Source organism: Thermobia domestica, chromosome 2, assembly GCF_964235325.1.
Source record: "Thermobia domestica chromosome 2, izTheDome1.hap1.1, whole genome shotgun sequence".
NCBI lineage: Eukaryota > Metazoa > Arthropoda > Insecta > Zygentoma > Lepismatidae > Thermobia > Thermobia domestica.
The window spans coordinates 378,727,983-378,751,202 of NC_137455.1; the positions used below are offsets into that span (position 1 = coordinate 378,727,983).

At 33.9% G+C, this 23,220-nt stretch overlaps 1 protein-coding gene and 1 long non-coding RNA gene across 14 annotated transcripts in view; one reads left to right on the plus strand and one right to left on the minus strand.

The window, feature by feature from the left end:
• The window catches only part of LOC145678864 (uncharacterized), a 544,231-nt gene that overhangs the window by 196,257 nt on the left and 324,754 nt on the right, over nucleotides 1-23,220 (minus strand). For 4 of the 11 annotated variants that reach the window (XR_014130444.1, XR_014130445.1, XR_014130443.1 and 1 more), the window contains exon 1: nucleotides 7,467-9,138. The exons of the other annotated variants lie outside the window; for them this stretch is intronic. The gene's annotated coding sequence lies outside the window, so the exon portion shown is untranslated. Of the gene's footprint in view, nucleotides 1-7,466; nucleotides 9,139-23,220 lie in introns of those variants that run through there. 11 annotated transcript variants of the gene reach the window in all.
• The window catches only part of LOC145678868 (uncharacterized), a 157,916-nt gene that overhangs the window by 124,647 nt on the left and 10,049 nt on the right, over nucleotides 1-23,220 (plus strand). The gene's annotated exons all lie outside the window — the stretch shown is intronic.

The following is a 23,220-nucleotide window of genomic DNA, read 5'->3' on the forward strand; positions in this document are numbered from 1 at the left end:
CTATTTTCTACTTTTATTTATTTTTATGCCTGTAATAATTTGAAGCAGGTTTCGTTTCATTGTATGAAACACCGTTAAATTTGCAAACTATGCGGATTGAATAATAATAATAAAAAAAACTCTTACCTCGTAAATTGTTTGGCAGACATGGTAGAAGTTTTACTACCAAAAATTTGTATATCAGATAACCTAAGTACGGTGAAGTATGTATTGTACGCAATTTTTTGCATTAATTTCGTAACTTGTGTCCCCCAAAAATTTTATTCAATTTTACTAGCTGTGTGCGAACCTTCGGCCCATTGTCTATTATAGGTTTAAATCGTGCTTAAGTAAAAGCTCTAGATTAAAATCATGCTTAAGTAAAAGCTCTAGATCAAATAATACCTTAGATCGAATAATGCTTAATTAAAAGCTCTAAAATAAAATCATGCTTAATTTAAAATTCTAGATTAAAATCATGCTTAATTAAAAGCTCTAGATGAAAAGCATGCTTAAATAAAAGCTCTAGAATAAAATCATGCTTAGTTAAAGTCTAGATTTAAATTCATGCTTAATTAAAAGTTCTAGAGCAAAAAATCACGCTTACTTAAAAGCTCTAGATTGAAATCATGTTTAAGTAAACAATTATTCAAAGACTTCATTATACACGATAATACCACAGCTCAACACCCAATAAAACAGCGACATCTATTTAGCATCGAGCAGGCAAGCAATAGCGCAGGTAGCGATATACCTTAATGTATTTATTATTAGAATTAGCACGACATACAGACTGAGACTTTTCCGTGTATTATTAGGATTTAACATTATTATTATTATTATTATTATTATTATTATTATTATTATTATTATTATTATTATTATTATTATTATTATTATTATTATTATTATTATTATTATTATTATCATCTCTGAATTCTTGTAAATGTAGAAACTTTGATAGACATTTTATAATAATCCCAATAGTAAATGGTCGCCAGTGTGTATGTCATGTTAGTTGCTAATAGTAAACCATCCTAATAATAATAATAATTGCTAGTAATATGTCACTAATAAATGATGAGGCAATTTTTCGACTTAAACGTGTTCTAACGATTTAATTACAACTCGAAATCTGTATTTCTTTTCAATTTAACCATTTTAAAATAAATAAATAAATAGATATTAGATATAACCAATTAAAATTGTTAATTAAATACATTTTTAAACTACAGTGTAGGTCGGGCCTAATGCTCTGGCGAAACAACTAATGCATACATACTATAATATCGCTTCAGCGAAGTTAAACCCAACGCCGCACATCAATATATTGCGAGTTGAAGGGAGTGCGAAGCGTCAAGCGATGCATACATGAGAACGCGTGAATGGATCACGATAAACCCTATATATATACACACACACAGTAGTATGTATACATATATATATATATGTGTGTGTGTATAAACTCCGAGCCCCCTCTCTCCCCACCCGTTACCTAATCTTGGGTCCAGAGGCAATCCGTTTGCTGCTGGGGGTCTTCTCTTCATCCTGTTACACAGTAACGACATCCAGCTATGTACCCAGAGGACTCATATATTAGCAATACAACCTGTGGAATAGTTAAAATCTGGTTTCGGTTGAAAAAAAAGGCTCACATCATTATAAAAGTCCGTACGCGTGGACCGGACTATTTATTAGTGGACTGTTTGACCGGGACATATTTATCTTCGAGAGCACTTTAATGTGGTTAGCGCTTTTCCTCCAACTACCTATTATTATAACGATAGCCTGCTTCCATACATCAATCTTACAAGTAGTGTGTGTGTTACTGTTAGCACAAGTCAAACAGCATGAAATACACTCTGTCAGTAAAGACTGTTTATTTTCCATATACAATAAATAAATACATACATAAATAAAATCTGTTCCATTCGAAAAAAAAATATTAACTATATCATTTGATAATGAACAACATATTTTTTAACGGCATTAAAAATGGATTTTGCCGATTTTCTCAAAAACGGCGCATGAGGATTTGCAATCACTCATATCATTTTCTTTACTGCAACAGCTTCTATCGATTGGAAACAAAAGTTAAATGAAATATTTTAAGTTTCACGTCCCACGGTTATGCCGGTTAGGCTAAAGGAGACTGTGATGATGTGAAATGAACGAAATGGTGGAATGAAGAAAGTGAGAACCCCGGAGAACCCCGAGAAAACACACCCACACGGGTTTTGTTCACCATAGAGCTCACTTCGCGCGAGCTGGGATTGAACCAAGAAGCCCATGCACCAGAGGTGAACGCTCCACCACTGAGACACTGCAGTCCCTATATCTATCGATTTGTATATAGATAGAATTCCTCATATTTGAAACATTATCTGTCCTACTTTAAAAGCTAATTGTAGATCTGTATATGGAAAATAGATTTGTTAGAATTAGGCATTAGGAATTAGATTTCTGAGGTTTCGGAAGCTATGGTCATGTTACCCGTCGTGTACGAGCAATGATCACTCTGTCCGGGGAATTGGGGAAAAGAAATACCTTGGGATCAGTATGTTAAGTACCATCCCGGCATTTGCCTGGTGTGAATGAGGAAAATCACAAGGCTGACCTTTAAAAAGCTTTTGTTTAAATACTTTTTCAACCGAGCGTCTCCAAAGATGTTTGTTCGTATGTACAGTCAGCGACAAAAGTTCTTTCCGTTTGAAATAACGGCGGTAAGGCTGGAACGTACAGAAAATTACATTCTTTTTAATTTACTGAAAACTCTACTTACAAATTGGTCTTCTATTCTTAAGTTATTTACGAAAGTAATTTTATCCAACGGAAAGAACTTTCGTTGCTGATTGCACGTTTATGAATGAATGGACTTGAGTTTATAATAAAAGAATTAAGAATATTTTTGCCTAGACGCATAGGCAACCCAGAATACTTACATGTTTTAAAGGTTGCATATTATCGTTACGTAAAATGTACATTTAAAAAAATAAATGAATGAACTATGGATAGCTACCTTTATCGTTATTCCGTGAAAATATTAAGGATTTGCTCCATTAACGAACTCGGCCGGGATAATTGCAATACGAAAAGCTACTTATCCTTGTATTATAGGCAACCAACATGTCATTGGAAAGACAACTATAAATACTAAATAATATTCTTAATGAGATATATCCTAAAATTATGGTTCGCCGATAAACTTTATTTATTTATTTATTTTTGTTTTTCTTATAATATTGCTCAAAGGTAAAACATATACCGATTGATAGATCATATCAACCAGAACAAAATGTAAATTCTCAGGCGTAGTTTTAGAGAAAAAATAAAATAAGCTAATTTTTATGGCGCTAAAAAGCACATCGCTTTTTGCCGATCTATGCAGCTGATGATAGGTTTTATTCTTCTAGAATAGATTATATTTCTTAATATCCAGTTATTTGCTTATTCTAAGAGTTGCTATTGTTATTTGTATATTCTAATAGTGACATGTATACTTCTAAGAATGATGCATATTATATAGATCTAGTGAGACTAGCCACGTACGGAGGAATATTTTTCGGGAGGGGACCAAATCTTTTGAGGCGAATCTAAATTCAATATGAGGATAAATAGTATTAAACTTGGTAATTTCAAGACTAAAATTATAGAAAAGTGGGTATTACAAGGGGGAGAACCCCTAGAGCCTACCCCTTGCGTATGGCAATTGTATGAGCCGTATCTACAACTTGTAATTATATGCTAAGATTTTAATTAACTAAAATATATGTTCCATGTGAAGTGAAGTTTTCCCAAATATATGTGTTCTAGCGTAGCTAAACGAGACCATTTCTTTCCCCTATGGCTCTAAAGAATATATATATGTAAACATGGAAATTAGGGACTAGAGTAAAGGAAAATATAGGGAATTAGGATTAGAAACTTCATGTATACGAAAGTCTTCATTACATAAATATAAACTTACCACAAGGCAAATAGTGTGCCTTCAATATACGTCATTCTCACGTCCATTGTTATACTGCAAAAAATAAGTGTGTTTGAATACGATTTGGACATTTTTAAGAAAATAATTTTGGTCATGGTTTGACTATCAAAAAGTGTCAAAAGTGTTCTATCAGTGAAGAAAAATTTCTCCTAATAGTAGCTAACAGAAACTCCCCTCAGAGTGTTCAAAATGTAGCTGAACTTCTGGAATGTCCAAGTTGCAAATGTGTAAAGTAACTAACAAGTCGTTTTTGTGTTCGTATACTCATTGGCCACATCAAAAGTTCAGGTAGACCTACATTTTGAACACTCATAGAATAGTTCCTATTAACCACTGTTAGGAGACATTCTAGATACTAGGTAATGTGTAAAATGTCCTAACACTGTTTAAAAGTAGTTTCTGTGCCAGTATATTCATTGAAAACTCCTGAAGTTCAGATACATTTTCAACACTGAGGGTAGTTTTATTAACTGCTGTTAGGATACATTCTAGACATTTTTTTTCACTGATAGAACACTTTAGAACATTTCTAGACGTCAAACAATGACGTCGTTTCTAAACGATGTCCAAATACTGATTCATTTTTTGCAGTGTACTAATACTATCTAGAAACGAGGTTTTTAGCCGGTGTTCAAAGTGAAATAACACATTAAAATTCTTAGTTGAAATCAAATATGATTGGGTGTTAATCATTTGATTGTAAAGTTCAGGTAAAAAATTACCTGCTTTGATTGTACAACAGTTATAAATGCTGTAAAACCCCATCTGTTTTGACAGTACGATATTTAAAAACACTGTAAAAGAACATGTTTTGATTGAACAGTACTTATAGAAAATTCTGTAAACACCCATCTGTTTTGATTGTATAGTACACTGTAAAAAATTAAAAAAAAAAAAAAAAAAACATTTGAACTGTTTTAGTACAGATGTTGAAGGGGAAATTAATGAAATAGTATTTATAAAGTGTGCTTCGAGTGTCCAAAAGCGTTAATTCTCAGAAAACAGTATCTAATGTGACAAATTTAAAACACTTCTTTTCGGCAAACACTACGAAAACAAAGTGATGCTATACATTTTGCACATTTTGTACATACATTTGGGACATAACTTGGACAACACAGTATCTATAAGGGATGAAAATGTGTAATCCGGTGGTGTTCAAAGAGTGTCGGTAATGTGTAAAGTGTCCAACTGTGTCTAAAGTTTTTGCAGTGTAGTTATAAACACTGTAAGAAAAAACATGTTCTGATTGTACAGTAATCATAAATATAGTTAAAATCCCGCATTTTGTTTGCACAGTAGTTACAAACGCTGCAAAAAATCCACCTGTTTTGATTCTACGTAAAAGCCTATGTGTTTTGATTGTACAGTAGTTAAAAGCGCTGTAAAAACCCCATGATTTGATTGAACAGTATTTATAAACAATGCAAAAATCCATCTGTAAAACAACACAATTCCGTACACATGCCACACATGAGAGTTAAATGGTTACAGAATTTTTAAAAACCGTATTAGATTTTTTTTAAAAAAAAAATAAAAGTAAATAAATACATTACATCAAACAAATAAATTCTGTAAACTAAAATCTAGCAAAAAGTTTTTTCTTGTATAATAAACAAAAAGCAAGAATTTGAACTATCACAAAAAAATTCCTTATACATTCAAGAAAATTATCTTGTGGTAACACGTATTACTTATTTCTGGTGCATAGTACTTACTGTTTATCGCTGTTTAAAACAAATTATGAAGGTAGTTTACGAATGCGTTAATTGATTTCGTTATTTTTTTAAAAAAAAATATTTTGACCAACTTACTGTACAAAACCGTCAGTATACATAAAAGTCTTCGTTGCCACTACCAGGCCCGCAGTTATAAAGGAAAGCTAAATTGTAACTCACGCTAAAGCTTGCTACCGGCTACTGGACTAAAGAATTCACAGTTGGAGGAATAAATTAATAATGCATCGTTTTAAAATTAGCCAGAGATGCATTTAAAAACACAGAAACGAGTAAAGTATCTAGGGAGTGGTTACTTAGTTTCGAATTTAACGATCCTTTACACCACCAAGGCTGTACGATTATGAAAGGCGGCTTTACATTTTAGCGTGGTATTCAAAGCAAATGAACTCCCACTGGGAATCAAACTTGGGTTTCTCGCGTCGAAGGTGAGTATGCTAGCCATACAAACAATATGGAATTCAGCAGATAAACTCCCAATTAAAAAAAAAAAAAAAAACTCTCATTTATACCCTAACATGTTAGGTCTGTTTTCTCTCTTTATGAAAAATAAAACTCGTTTCCATTTTCTGTATTGTTTCTATTCCCTGACGCCACGCAGTAAGCGAGCGGGATGAACCGACATTGGGAAACGCAAAGAGGGCTGGCAGTTTCGGTTGTCACCCCATTCTTTGGGGGATAACAGACAGAAAGAATTATAACCACGCTTAAAAAACTGATAGAAGGTAGAAAAGCTCGTTATTTCCCGTCCTGTAAATGGATTTAAAAAGAAGAAAAAAAAGATAAAAAATTTACAAAACAGTTCGAAGATGATGTTTTATATTCTTACGACCTATTTACACGTATATTGTAGAAACATCTAAAATAAAAAAATCCGTACCCAAAACACAGGATTTCGAGACGAAGAAGATAGGCTTATGAATATGTTGCACTTTTTCTTGATTACAAAATATACTTTTTCTCTCTCTCTTTTTAAGTAGCGGGAAGGAACCCTACTTTCTTTCGAAGCACGAAAAAAAAAAATAGTATTTGATTAGTTTTTAAACGAAATTTCCCAGATGAATCACCACAATATGATCTCCCATATATGCAAGATGAGTTTACAAGGAATGTTATGTCGGCAATAAACTACGAAGAAATAAGGATGGATGAGTGTTACGAAAACAAGGTACTGAATTGTGAATGCCGCACCAAACTAATTCATTTATTAGTTGTTTCTTTTCTTTTATTGGTATTACTATTTTGTTGCAGCGAAAAAAAAGAAGAAATGTCAGTTTGTTAATAAATATTGCCCACAAGAGAAGGAAAAGTTAATTTCAAGATGGAAAAAAACATAAGAGTTGGGAACTAACTGTATAACTCCGCCTACCTTAAAAAAAAAAAAAAAAAGAAAGAAGAAAGAAAAAGGTAGTATTCGTCTACTAGCATTACAAACGTTTTCATTAAGATGTCCATAAAGAAAACATCTTCCCCAGAACACAGGCGGCCTTACCTAAGAGAATTTATATTACTTACAGTGCAACAACTAAGACACACACACATATATATACATATATACCAGTAGAGAAGCATAGACGAATGAAAAATTATGGTTCTTGATGATGGTTCCGGAATTTCGGGATGGTTAGGGATGGAGGAACGGAGGGGCGGGCGTATATAATGAACAGTTCTTTTGTGAGGAAGCTTATATATGATGTGTAATATGATTGTTTTCTATTGGCTAATATTTTTTTTCTTTTTTTAAATCTTAATTGCTTACTTACCTTCTGCTGTTCCTTCTTCGTTCTAACTTCAGCGTCAATCTTTAATCGTTAGCTGTGTTTTGTGTCTTGGAGTTTCGACGGCGCTCATCCCATAATCACCATCCTCACGACAACTAAATGTAGTCATCAGTGTGAGTTGCGTGCAAGAATTATTGTCTTTCTGTCCAAGTCCGAGTCACTTCTTTTTTTTCCTATTTTCTTTTCAACCTTGATTTATCTTCTTTCCTCTTTCTTTTACATATTCTCGCATAAACGCAAACACGCGGCAGGACACAGGAGCAAAAATAGGGTGAAGATTTGTATATAGTGTCTTTATTATTGTTGAAAACTAACTTTTAAAAAAAGTTTGTTTCTTTTTTGAGGAAGGTAAAGTAGAAGATATTGCGAGTGCCAGATGCTGAAGCACAAACTAACAATGGGCTACGTTACAAGCCTTGAAAAACAGTGCGGGTACTCAAGACACGAATTTTTGCATGTGACAAGGCGATTAAGGAGTTATGTAACAATTGAAGAAAAAACACACAGCGGTGTCGTGCCACGTAAAAGCCTTTTTTTCCTGCTTTTTTTTTCTGGACTTAGAAAAGGACACACAGACTAATCTCCTTAAAGATAAATTTCTATAAGGCTTATGCTTTCACCAAGTTCCTTTTACAAATGTGAAGAAAGAAGATTCAATGGATTTGCTGATATAAATATGAATATGGAAGATAAAAGCAAGAAAGCGCTGAGGATTTATGCTAAGAAAAAGCCGAAAGAAAAACGGGGATGATGCAAATAAACAAAGACAAAAGATAAGTATCTGGACTCTCTGGTGATGAAGATGCTTTTTCAGATATCGAAACGAAATAAGGCCTCAAATTATTAACAATGAATGGTTAAAATATTTCGGACCACAAAGTCTTTCACATTCACAAGTAATATGTTTTTCTTTGAAAACACACTGTTGGACAACTTTCACATATATTGTTATTAATCTATAGTTTTCACTGTTCTTTCAAAACAAGTACATATATGTGTGTGTGTGTGACGAACACTGTCTCTTTTCAAGTGTTGTTGGTCAGTCTAAAAATAAATGTCATCGAATCATTGACACGAAGTGAAGTCAAGATCATCCCAAAGGCACGGTTGTGACATTTAACCAACACAATGTCGACATTCAACAATGGAATTGGTTCTTTGTTGGCTGACGTAATAGACATGTAAAGTTGTACAGAAGGCACTCTTTGGTGATTCAAAAGACTTTTGTTAAAATAAATCAAGATTTAACTAACTGAGAACACGCACATATACACAAGAACACACGTTAACCAAGACACGCACGTTCACATAAGGGAACACATGTTAGTTTTCTGGTTTCAGTTTTTTTTTTTTTCAATATATTATTTTTATTTTATTGCTCATTCAAGACGAATATTTGTCCATTTTAGTCCAAAATCAAGAAGGATAAACTTGAAAATAAGCCATTCAAGTATTTTTGTTACTTGTTAACGAGAAATATTATTTTCCTCAAAAACTTATTTCAAAATTTTCCAAACTGTTAATTATTTTGATAACTGAATTTTCGATAAAGATGTTAACACTCTTTTTTTTCTAATTCGATTATTTGTAATTTTTTTAAAAAATAATACACAAATACGTGTTTGACAATGTCAACAATAGCGTCTTTTAGTTAACACACAAAGCTCACAGATGGGTTTCCAAGCTGCCACTTCCCCTCGCTTACACGCCAGCTCTGTGTGTGCGATTTTGCTGAGCGCGCCCGCTTGTCCTGTCGGACTGCAACCCGCAGAGCACATGCTCCGTGCGTTCTCTTTTGCTAGCAGGTGCACATCAGCATGGGAAAAATCATAAGAAAAAAATTACCGAAAAATGTTTTTTTTAATGTTAAAAAAAAGTTGATGTTTTTTAACCACACGGGGAAAAGAAACTCGAATATGGTTTTAAGGAAGAAAAGTGCTTTTCGCACCGAGACCCGAAAATGAGAGAGAAAAAATTTGCACTTGGGGAAACAAAACAACATACGAGACGAGACACACAAGAACAACATGATCTCTTCACACATCATATAGTTTACCCCCAAATAGAAAAATGCATTTCCTCTAATCCAGGGTCGGGCCGTGGGGGGGAGCGGGCCGACGGCCCCGGGCGCAGAAGTAAGGGGGCGAAAAATTCGGGAGAAAAATGAAAAGAAGATAGGAAAAACTGCTTGGAATATATGTATGGGGGCGCCGTCGTATACTCCCGCCCCGGGCGCTGATTTTCCACGGCACGGCCCTGCTCTAATCATTAAACACAGAAAATGAAAATATGTGTAGAAATATAGACAGTTGATTCATTTGGAATTTAACATCCTTTTTGGCAACAAGACTATATGAGATGTGGGCCTGCAATTTACCACACATAGGATCCAGATTATATAAATTACGGAGTGTTGCCCACAGACCCATTCGAGTGAGAAGTATTTTTTTAAATTTAATTCGAAACAAGAAATATGAGAATTCTTGTTTTGTGCTCGAGACGAGATGAGGGGGCACGGTGGGTCAGTGATAGGGTGTGTATACCTCCGGTGAATGAGGCCCATGATTCGATCCCCGGCCAAATAAATTTGGGGAGAACAAAATTGTGTCCATCTGTTTTCTCGGAGTGCTCCCGTTTCCTCCCATATAATCATTCCACTGATTCTTCTATAATCATTTACTTACCTTAATCCAGTAGTTCTCAACCTTTTTTGACTGGCGACACGCTCGTTTGATATTTTAATTATAAATAATATTAATGATTATTATATGTATTATAATAGTAAAACCAATTAGTTTCTCTAATGATTCTATATAGCACTAAGCATTATTGCTACCGCTAGAGGTGTTGACTGGTACAGTCTGTCTCGATTTTAACTAATTATTATTAAATTCTTCATGATTTTTAAATTCTAAAATTTCGCGACGTACCTAAGGGGACTGCGTGACACACCAGTGTGTCGCGATACATCGATTGAGAACCACTGTCTTAATCATCCATTTAGCCTAAGAGGCATAATCATCGGTCGTTAAAGTGGAAGGTTTCATTTCATTTATTTTGTGAGACGAGACGAGACGAGACGAGAAATCTCTCCAATCTCTAGGACAACACTGTTTCACCCAAATCTTTCATTTCAAACACTGTTAAACTGTGACATAATTCAAAGTATAAAAGAAAAAACTTTATTTAGTGATTTACGAACACAATATAGAGAGCACTTTGATCAACGTTTAAAGATACGCAACTCATTACACAATATACTCCAAAATTAAATAAATTCAGTTTACAAGTTGTTATCTCACACCCTCCGTGGACCTCTCGTGTCGTGGAAGAATTCTGATAGCTTCTGGATGAAATTAAGAAATAAAGCAGGGCATAAATTTACAAAAAGGATAGGAGAAAAGATTTTGTCGAGAATTGAGAGTTGAGACGAGACTATAGAAATAATTCTTCAGAAATGGAAAAGAGAGGAGACGAGAAATCCTTACTTATCGTCTCGTCTCATTGGCGGGTGTACGTTATGAGTTCCACCATTTGCCTCAGACTGATGTTGTAAACAATTCAGCACTTCTCTTGCATTAATTATTTGTAAATAAATAGTTTGATACTGATAAACAAGGAGTGAATTATTTTTTGAAAGATACCGATACCGATAAACGAAATTTAAAGAAATCTCAGTTTAATAGAAGCATGTAGTAAAATCTTTCGTACGAAGATTTATTAGAACACACGAAGAAATACCTTCTATAAGAACGGTGTACGCCAACGTCATAGGATACGTTTTCTACAAGTACAAATATTCACAAAGCACATGTTTCCGTTTTTAGCAACATTATGAATCGAGTCACGTGGTGCCATTAAGGAACAGATCAAGAACAAAGTTGAAATGTTCCAGCAGCAGGCGCTATAGTGACCGCTTCGACTCGTGAAGCCTGGGCTCTATACCCAGGGGCGGATTAAGGTTTTTGGAGCCCTGGAGCCAACTATTTAAAGGGGACCCTATGTTACGAATAATTCTAGCGTTATTAATAATATGTTCTTAATACCATTATTGATTGAAGATAAGAATGCTATTGCTGTATTAGATTTTGCTTTGCAGATAAGAGGATTTAGTTTCAATAAGGCTAAAATAAGAGACAGATAAAAGGATTTCGTTTCAATAAGGCTAAGATAAGAGGCAGATAAAAGGATTTAGTTTCAATAAGGCTAAGATAAGAGGATTTAGTTTCAATAAGGCTAAGATAAGAGGCAGATAAAAGGATTTAGTTTCAATAAGGCTAAGATAAGAGGCAGATAAGAGGATTTAGTTTCAATAAGGCTAAGATAAGAGACAGATAAGAGGATTTAGTTTCACAAGGCTAAAAAATTGAATATCAACACACCAATAAAAGGAATTCTCTTTTTCATAAAGAAGATAGCAATTGTACTTTTCAAAATTAAGGGAAGAACATTTCAACATGCTTTTCGCGTGTTAAATAATTTTTTCCAAGACATGTTGTTAGGGAATGACTTTTTAATATCTCAGAGAGCCCAAATTGATTTGAATAGGAACGTTTTGTTGGTAAGGAAATTTAGAAAACCTCCTAGATTTGCTCTAACACGTGTAAGTAATGACAGAGATATTTCCAAGGATTTGTCACCACAAGCCAATAATTTGGTTTGTAATTAAGGACCAAAATAGCTCACTCTCTCACAAAATAAGTATCGTGAAGACACTGCTGGTAGAAGACCTCTAGCGATACCGCGAGCGTAGCGAACGGGGGAAAAATTGCATGGGTCTGAAGCCTATAATATATCTAATCAGTTGATTGCTATATTTTAGTATTAAAGAGAGGCATTTTTGGGCCTCCCTGAGCCTGGGAGTACGGAACCTGGGCTCCATTGGCTCCGTCCTTAATCCGCTCCTGTCTACACCAATTATAGAACAGCAGTGTCTCTCGGAAGAATTCGATACGATTCGTGGAGCTAAAACAGCAGAAGTGCACGAACAATGTTGCCAAATTTACAAGACTAGTGAACAAGTAATAAAATAAAGCACTTAAAATAACACGAACACTAACAATTATTTGAATTAAATTGTAACAATAACAATAGCAAGAATATGAAATACTGTAATGGCAACAACTATAACATCAAAACGAAACTTAGCGGCACGCCGACCTCAGAAGATGTTATCCGTATAGCGCATGAGAGAACACTGGAAAAAAAAAAAAAAAACATGGATGGAGTTGATGACTGGACACACCTTTGTGTTCTATTGGGTAATGGAATTGGTAGATCTAGGTCAAGATTCATAACTGTGGGAAACAGAAGCTCGTACCCAGACTTAACATGTATTTTAAAAAATGGCGGCAATTACGTCGTAAAACACCCTTATATCACTAAATGCGTTGTAGTAGACATTTTAACAAATTTTCATTTTCTTGACAAACATCTTGGCATTTGAAAGCGGCGCTCCAAGTTCCATTTTAAATGTTGCTAGCAAATGAGAGACCAGCGGTATTGCCACGTTTATTTCGTACACATCCACGACTATTCTCTGCCACCTGATAGTGCTGTAGTTCGTCTGCTTAGCCATAGCCACACCCCTTTACCACTTGGCAACATCGTATCAGAGCTTGCTTTTTATTCGTTTAGCTGAAATGCCAAGATGTTTGTCACAGGCTTTAGCTGTTGTGGCCTTACTTTCTGGAACCCTCCCACGTACCTCTAAAAAATCTGTAAAATCAAATTTATTGCCTGCTTGTTCGTATAATCTAAGGTAGCTTTGATCTCAGAGAAGAGGAGAGATCTTTCCTAGCTGGCTTGGGAAACTCATTGGGAGCTCATGTAATTTAATTCTCACGTTAAGCTATAGTTCCGCGTCTCATATAGCCTCGCTGCTGAAAGGGAAACTCAAGTAGAACGAAACCATCAAATCGAAGTACATAGAAATCCTACACGTCAATGACTTAAGTACTATGTACTTTTGATCAATAAAGTAAGCTGTAACTTCTTCTATTCGATAGATTTTTTTGAATATTCTATTTATTATACGAGTCAATTTTACTAGTAACGCTGTGCATTGCACGTACAGTCCGCAGCAAAAAACCTGCAACATGAGCATGTAAGTTTATTGTGAAACGACGAAGTCTTTTGTTCCAAAATAAATGTGCAGGGGAGGACGCCGAGGTTTCTCCTGACGTGATTCGTGTCACTTAGACGTTGATTCCCTGGGCTGTTAGGCGTAGTTTCATAAATAAACTTACATGCTCATGTTGTAGGTTTTTTGCTGCGGACTGTACTAGCCAGCGAAAGCTGTTTTATTACTTTTAAATCAAAATTTCACACCATAAGGTCTGCTTCTTCTGGTTGATAGATTTTAACCCAAATAATACGGTTATTTCCAGAAGTCATGAGAAGGTATATTAAAATTGGATGTTTGACGACAGTTATTGTGCAACATATAGAAAGTAACTATAAATATACACTGAATACTTTTAACTTTCCCAAAACTTTTAATTAAGCTCTTGTAGAATTTTACTGAACAAGGTGTTACATCGACTTTCATTCTTAGCTATTTAGCTAAGCTATTCAGGAAGTTAGCTATTTTGTCTGCTCTCACATTTCGATTACATATTCCAAATCAAAGCGAAAACGTATTTGATGGAACAATTTTAAAAATGAATTGCTGGCAGCGATATCTACACTAACTTGTAGTAACCATGTGATGACACAAAACTATAATAATTGGTTTCTGAATGGCGCTTCTCCTAATAATAATAACATCATACTTTCAGAATAAACAAGCTATATGATATGAAGTCCCTTCTCAAATGCAAGAATCTACCACCATAACTTTAAACACCGAGAGATCTGCATAAGAATTTAAATTATTTCACATTTAGAGTTATTTTGTATTCTAATTACGACCTGCACGTTAAAGGAAATGTATGATACACGCAAATTAATAATAATGTAATAATTGTAGATTGAAGACAATGCAAGGAAATTAGTTCAGTTAAGATAACGCCAATAATTACTTGAAGGTTTTTTTTAATTGAAATTATTCAACTTATTTTATTAGTTGTTACTGTACTGTAATTCATTCATTTATTAGTTATTTGCGTAATCATTCTCGTTATTTGAACAAACATTTGAACAGTTATCGTTATTTGAATGAGGGTTCGAATATTTTTGATCATTTGTTTGTTACACGGGTACTAGTTCGCACATTTTTCGTTATTTGAATGAGTGTTCGAATATTTCTCATCGTTTGTTAAATCACATTTATTCGTTCTTTGAATAAGTGTTTGAACATTTTTGATCGTTTGTTCGTTACACAGATATTAATTGGCAAATTTATTCGTTATTTGAATGAGTGTTCGAATATTTCTGATCATCTGTTCGTTACACGGCCGTTATTTCGCACAGTTATTCTTTATTTGAATAATTATTCGAACAACTGTTCGTTGTTTGGATAGTTATCTTACCATTTATTCGTATAGTTGAATAATTCTTTGAGTATTTATACGTTATTCAAACGTTTATTTGTTATTTACGTAAGTATTCTAATATTTATTGTAACTACTTTGAACATTTACTCGTTATTTGAGTATTTATTTGGCTATTTATTCGTTACAGAATATTTATCTGGTAATTTATTCGTTATTTAAATAATGATTTGAATATTTATTCGTTACTTTAACAATTATTTCACATTTATTGTAATTTGAATATTAATGATATAAATATTTATTCGTTATTTGAATTATAAATCGAATGTAAAGTTATTTGATCTATATTCGTTATTTGAACATCAGTTGATCATTTGTTATTTCAATAACTATTCAACCATTTGCAGATTCGTTTTTCTAAGTAAATACTTGAATTTTGTTTGTTATTTGAATATTTATTTGTTACTTTGTTCAAAATCATAATAATTATTCTTCAAGTAATAACGATTAATTGTTCAAAAGACTATTTGAACATGTATTCTTATCTGAATACTATTATTTGTTATTTCAATAGTTCTTGAACATTTATTCGTGACTGGAATAGTTATGCTACTGTTATTTGAACAACAATCTCCACATTTATGCGTTATTTCGTAAATATTCTAACATTTATTGTTATCTGAACAAATATTTGAACATTTATCGTTATTTGAATAATAATTTAAGCGTTTATTTGTTATTTACGTAAATATTCTAACATTTATCATTATTTGAATAATAATTTAAGCATTTATTTGTTATTTACGTAAATATTCTAACATTTATCGTTATTTGAATAATAATTTAAGCATTTATTTGTTATTTACGTAAATATTCTAACATTTATCGTTATTTGAATAATAATTTAAGCATTTATTTGTTATTTACGTAAATATTCTAACATTTATCGTTATTTGAATAATAATTTAAGCATTTATTTGTTATTTACGTAAATATTCTAACATTTATTCGTTATTCACGTAAATATTCTAAAACTTATCGTTACCTGAAAAAATATTTGAACATTTATTCGTTATTTGAATAATGATTCGAACAATTGTTCATTGTTTGAATAATAGTCTGCCATTTATAAGTTATTTGAATAAATATTTAAATATTTTTTAAAGTTATTTGTTCGTTTGAACATTTACTCGTTATTTTAACAATAATTCACCATACATTAATTTTGTATTAGAAAATAATGTTTGTTATTTGGATGATTGCCTTATCACCTATTCGTTATCTAAATAACGATTCGTTATCTAAATAACGATTCGTTACTTAAATAACGATTCGTTACTTAAATAACGATTCGTAACTTAAATAATGATTCGTCACTTATTATATATGGATCAAACTTGGCATGGCAACAGGGCCGGCTCTATCATGTATGTAACACGTACATTTGCACGTGGCGGCAAAGTCTGTCATAATTATATTATTTAAAATAAATATTTCTTGTTGGAAGCAGACTTCATAATTATGGTAGTTAAATTTACTAAGCTGACTTTTTATTTGAATACTACATTCATAAATCATGTTTAGGTCGCATTAGTTTAAGGTCACATGAACAGTCCTAAAGCAAATGGTCCAACAAATCTCAGCATGAATTGCTTCATTGTTGTCAATACAAGAATACAGTAGCTAACACCTGTTCCATTTAGTTAGTTATCACACTTTTGATATAAAAACTGGTCTTGTCTTTGTTACAAACAAGTTCCTTATCATTGAAGATGGAAACAATTTTTTAATTTTTTGTTTTTTAACAGATGTAGAAGGATAATCAAGAATAAAGATAAAAGAGCTAGTTGCACTGGAATTGTAAACTGATATATTTAGATTGAAGCTCGATATTGAATTCTATAAAAAGGACTATCATCTTTGCTCTGCTGGTACATTTGCTTTATCTTTCACTAACATAATAGATTATTATTTAAAAAAAAAAAACCGAGACAACGAGATTGCATTTGTAGTGTTAAGGCGAGTGCGAGTGCACTTTCCCTCCCCTTCGTTGTTCATGATGGGGTATCATACTTAAAATATTGGTTTTTAAGATTTCTTCTTTTAGAAGAAAGGGGGAAAGTGATGGCATTACACAGGGCAGCAAATTGCCTAGGGCCAGCCCTGCATAGCAATCTAAATCTTTACCTGTTATAGAAGCTTGTAAAACATGGTAGTGTGTAGATCTTTAGTTCCTAAGTTATACATAAGATAATGATGGAATTAAGATTTTTTTAACGAATTTAGGAAGCTTTATTTAACTATACAATGAAATTTGCGTTATTTTAGTTCCGTTGTTTTATTTAGTGTAGGTTTGTATGTGTTTGAGAGCTTTCCTTTTTTCCTTCATATAGTTAAGATACATTTCTTTGTGAACGTAAATAAAAATAACTGTAGTAATACTTTCATGAAATTGGATCAGCCCATCTTACCTATTTTATTTTCTTATATTTAGGTTTTCTTAACAATATTATTATATTTTTCTTTTATTTTTCTACAAAAAAAAAATGGAAAGAATAATTGTTATAGAACAGATCTCCATTCCAATTCTCAGATTATATTTCTTAGTTGCCTGAACGAAAACCCAACAGCTGACAACTTTCCCATAGAACAGACAGGAGGATTCGATTTCAGAGCCAAGGAAACATCCGTGCAGGAAGGATGAAGGGGGAAAAAATAGACGCTTCCAATTTTCCATTTTTTTTTTTTTTTTTTTTTTTTTTTTTTTTGTAAAATAGTTTGAAAACATTTCGGCAGCTGGACAGTTTCCCTTGTAGCCCCTCCCTCTTATACCGTCCCAACCCATCCTGCTTCTGAGTTCTTTGGGAACCAATAATAGTTGGTTGGTATCTTCATGCGACAAAATGTGATTCGATTAAAACTCGAATTTATTTTTTTAATTTATTTATTTTCCTTTTCTTTTTATTTGAGCAATAAAGACAAACCATTACTGGTGATTGAAGAAATATCTAGAATAAATTGGATTTGGTTCTATTTCGGATGTAAAAAATATGCAAATCATATAACGCTCGTAAACTACCTGGTGCCACAGTGCACCAAAGACTATGACAGCAAGACAAGGGATCTTCAATTGGATGATGTGTGGTCGGAGCATCGACTCCCACCGTTATTAAAATCACGTTAGTAGATTGTAAAGTTATTAGGATCACGTTAGTGGACCTTATAAGATTGTAATACTACTAGAATCATGCTAGTGAATCTTATAAGATTGTCATGTTATTATGTTCACTCTACTGGACCTTACAAGATTGTATGTTATTAAAATCACGCTAGTGGGCCTTATAAGATTGTAATGCTATTAAAATCACGCTATTAGACCTTATAGGTACGATTGTAATGTTATTAGAATCACGCTAGTAGACCTATGTTATTAGTATAACGCTAGTAGACCTCATAAGATTGTAATCTTATTAAGATCACGCTAGTAGACCTTATAAGATTGTAAAGTTATTAGGATCACGTTAGTGGACCTTATAAGATTGTAATGCTACTAGAATCATGCTAGTGAATCTTATAAGATTGTCATGTTATTATGTTCATTCTACTGGACCTTACAAGATTGTATGTTATTAAAATCACGCTAGTGCGCTTTATAAGATTGTAATGCTATTAGAATCACGTTATTAGATCTTATAGGTACGATTGTAATGTTATTAGAATCACGCTAGTAGACCTATGTCATTAAGATCACGCTAGTAGACCTTATAAGATTGTAATGTTATTAGGATCATGATAGTGGACCTTATAAGAAAGTTATGTTAGTATGTCCTTCCGCAAACCACTTGGCGTGACAGCCCTTTGTGGGCCTGAGTCGCTTTAACGCCATCTGTCAGCGATTGGATGAGCTACGTCCAGCTTAATAACTAACACGTTGTCAGCGTGCTGAGTTGCTGTCTCTAATAGACGTGGACCAGTGGCCGTCACGTCTTTTATTCGCATGACTCCTCAGTTTGCCTCACGATGATGGGTAGACACCGAAAAAAATGGGAGCCACTGACTGGAAATCGAACCCGGGAGCACGAGGACGTGAGTTTAACCACTAGACTACAGTCGCACCGTCTACTTCACTATGGTAGACTTCCAAATTAGGTCATGCTTTATAATAAGTACTTTAGAGTACCTCTGTCTATCTGTAAGTTTCGATTCTACGTCTCATAGCCACGGTGACAAAAAAGGGGCGTTATATTCGAAACCCACCATTATCCAATTTCAAGAATAGTAGTTGTAAAAAGAAGTAAAAATTAGCGGATATAAATATTTTGCTAATTAGTTTACAGTTAAGAGCAACATTTAAAAATTTTTAAAAAATCGTGAAGTTCAAAGCTATTATCTGCAATTATTTTTTTAAAAGTTTAAATTGCAAATTAAGTTCCTAGTAGAAAGGTGGATGAGAATTCTGCGATGGAAAACGATATGCCGTTAACTTGCATTAAATTACGTACATTAATCATTCGCAAATTTCAACGAAGCAGCGTGTGTGGGCATTACTATGTAAAGGAATATACCTTTCATGTCAGTGTTGCCAGATCCTCACTCTCAATTATTCCTATTTAAAATACATAGATAATTACATTTATCTCTTGTTTTAACGGACAGAAAGAGAGTAATGGCGGTTCAATATTGTCTGTAATTTCCGACACAAATTCGGCAATGGTTAATATCAAAAGTGGCATTACGAAAGAAGGAAGAAAATACAGTACTTAAGAGTCTTCATCCCGGCGAAATTAAAATACGGCTAATTTTACATTAATTATGTGATATCTTCAAATAGATAAAAGATAATTGAAATATGGAACAAGAGCGCCCTAGACAATATTATTTTGCGTGAGGTACCGTTATCACAAGTCACCTAGTGGTTTTTCGTTTTCAGCCGTTTAGAAACGCGAAAATAAATGCCGATTTTCAAAATGGCTCGAAATCGAAAGCAGATAAGTGAGTCGTGATAACGGTTTCTCATGTAAAATAATATTGTCTGGGGGGTCTTGTTCCACATTTCGATTATCTTTTATATATTTGAAGATATCACATAATTACTGTAAAATTAGCGGTATTTTAATTTCGCCGGGATGAAGACTCTTAACGACTGATTCCCTAAGAAAAGAGCGAATAATGTTCTTATTAAGCTTAAAACATTGCTAGCCAAACACAATTTTAATAAATGAAATATTTCAGTTTAACCTGTCCCACGGTTATGTCTTTTTAGGCTAAAGGAGACGATGATTAAGGCAAGTGAATAAAAATGGAAAATTGGTGGAATAAGAAAGTGGGAGGAAACGGGAGTACCCCGAGAAAACACGATGTTGTCCACTACAAACTTACTTGGCCGAGGGCCGAACCACGGATCTCACGTACCAAAGGCAAGCGCTTTACTACTGAACCATCGTACATCCTAGGCACGGTTTTGTTGTACCGATTGTATAAATTGCTTTAGAAGATAAACAGTGTCTCAAATAAAATGACCTATATTAGAGTGTACTAATAACTTCATAACTCAATATGCAGGAAGATTTATCACATCCATAGAAATCAACATTCACTAGTGGATGCTAATTATATCGTCTATCCATTGGTGGATCCAGGGGGGAGCGATCGTCCCCCTCAGAAGAGGAAACTTTTATTTTATATATAAATAAAACCCATCCCAGAGTTTGGAGCTCTTAAAAGCAGCTCTAAGTAGCAGTATTACGACCCACAGCCCCCCCCCCATAAATCCGTTCTGGATCCGCCCCTGCGTCTATCAGACAAATATGATCAGGTTTGTTGGTTTGAAATGGAACCTTTATAGTTATGCATTTCACATTGGTACTATTTTATGTTCAAAGAGACGGTGAACAAAAAATGAATGATTTTTAGAAAAGCTGGTGTCATGTGGATGGAAATGGGAGAAACTTGAAAAACAACAGACAGGATTTCACACGGCTTGGGAGAGAACAAAAGACCTTTCGTCTCTAGTTTTACGTCTTACGATTATCCTCTGAAGGCTAAAGGAGATAATAATAAGGAAAAAGAGTGTTTGGAGAAACTGGGAAAACCTAAAATAATCTACAGACATATTTCAATTACAATGACAGATATTCTGGGATAGAGCCAGGACGTACTAAGGGTGACCGCTCCACCAGTAAGCAACAGTGCTCTTATATTTTATCCTTTTGTCGGGGCTGTACAAAGTTCCACGTACTTCGTCCAGAGACGGAAAGGGGTCAGTGGGTCGTGGGTTGACAGGACGTGACTCGCTGCGACCCACTACCCACCGTGACCCACTCTCATCCACTCTGCTTAGTGCACTGTAAACAGCATCTTCTGAAATTGGTGAATCTGTCTACGTTTTACTTTCAAGGCCTCCATTTTCCATCCTTTTTCATTTGTTTTCATTTACTTACCTAGGATGATTATATCTAAGTGAAAAAAAGAACTTCAGAAACTTTTGGATATTGATATTTGTGATTGTAATAATAGCAAAAGGACTTACTACTTGGCATTCGAGCCACGCCCTGGGCGTTTTCAGAGTAGCTGACTACTGGAAAAAATATATTTTTGAATAATCTCTAATGTATGAATTATATATATTATATATATATATAATGAATGTAACTGTGTGCGTGTGATCATCACGGCCAAATGTCAAAGCCAGATAGACTTTTAGTATATAGTTAGTCCCCAAACCCCACTGGGATTTTATCATATTGCTTTCATTATAACACATATCCTAAGGGGGGAGTAGGAGTCCGAATTTTTATGAAGCATTTAGTATCTCACGACTGGGTCACAGTGGGTGGTGGATCAGAGTGGCTTAGGGTGGATGGTGAGACAGTAGGTCGGGTCAAGTTTTCATTGACCCACGTCATCTCTGACTTCGTCAGAAAGCAAAAAAAATATCGGGTCTGAACGAAAATTTTAGCACGTATGGCAACACTGCTTTAAGCTATTATAACAAAAAAAAGTATCGTTGTACTTAATAATGAATACAAATGCTTTGTGTCAAGTCAGACCAATAATAAGGTTTATAATCTAACATCTTGTTTCTCTTTACTTATCTTTGTATATGATATTCAGAGAATCTATTAAATTTATCTTTCAACAAAAGAAATGAAAGGAAAGAAGGAGGCAATAATACAGCAGATACATAATAATTTAAAATGTCTTAGTTTATTGTAACAATGCTACCGTTCGTATATTCATGGAAGAAATCACACACACACAAACAGAACAATTAACCAAAAATGATAATTACAAAGTTGAACCTCTGCTTTTATTTTAAATCTTTTTACACGATAAAACACGTGTTCCTTTTCATGCTATTGTATTAAATGTGTTTCTCTTCCTTTGGTACTATTATGCTTCTTGAATGTGAATGAACAGCATACAAGATAGTATATAAAATGCCCTACAATTATCTCAACAATTGTATTGTTACATGATATACGTAACAATTATAAAATAAATGGTTGTTATATACGGATATATGGAATCTCATCTTCTGGTGTTTATTCTGTCATTCTCTCATGAAAATTTCTGCTTTGAAAATTGCTTTTAAAGTGCTCGCTTGCCCTTTGAGAGATATTTTTATTTTTTTCTTAAAAGGAAGTAAGAATTCTAATGCCAGCTACCCATTGTTTCGAAACACGTTCACATAATCTCCTGATAATATTTTTGTGTGTATGTCAGGTTAAATATATTGTTGTTATTATTGTGTTTATGAGTTGCACGATTTATGCGATGTGGAGTTTCTACCCTAATAGTAGAGACAACTTGCAAACCGCTTGCTGTAAGCTTGAATTGCAAGTCGGACAAACTTGGTTCCAGCTTGATTGAAAAACGTGCAAGTATGCCGCAAGCTGGATTCCAGTAACGAAATTACATGGAGGCAACCTTGCATTCAGTGTCCCATTCAAGCTTGACGCAAGCGTTTTGCAAGTCAAAGTCAAGTCAGTAGCTAATGAACGGCCAGTGACGCTATGACACTCTGCGAAGGGTCTAAAGCATCGCTTGCAAGTACAACAAAAGGCAGATTGTATGAAAGCATGCATTTCAAGTTCAAGCGTGGAAAGCTAAAAGCCATTCACGCGCCAACTGGCCGAAAGCTTTTATAGTACTAGGGTATATAGTACAGTCGTGGTCAATTTATAACGCACTGCAGAACAAAACAAAATAATAACTACAATTGGGGGCATTTCCTATTTTTTTCTCATTCGTTTTCAGTGCGAGCGGTCCTGGGTTCGATTCCCGGTAGGGGCACTCCG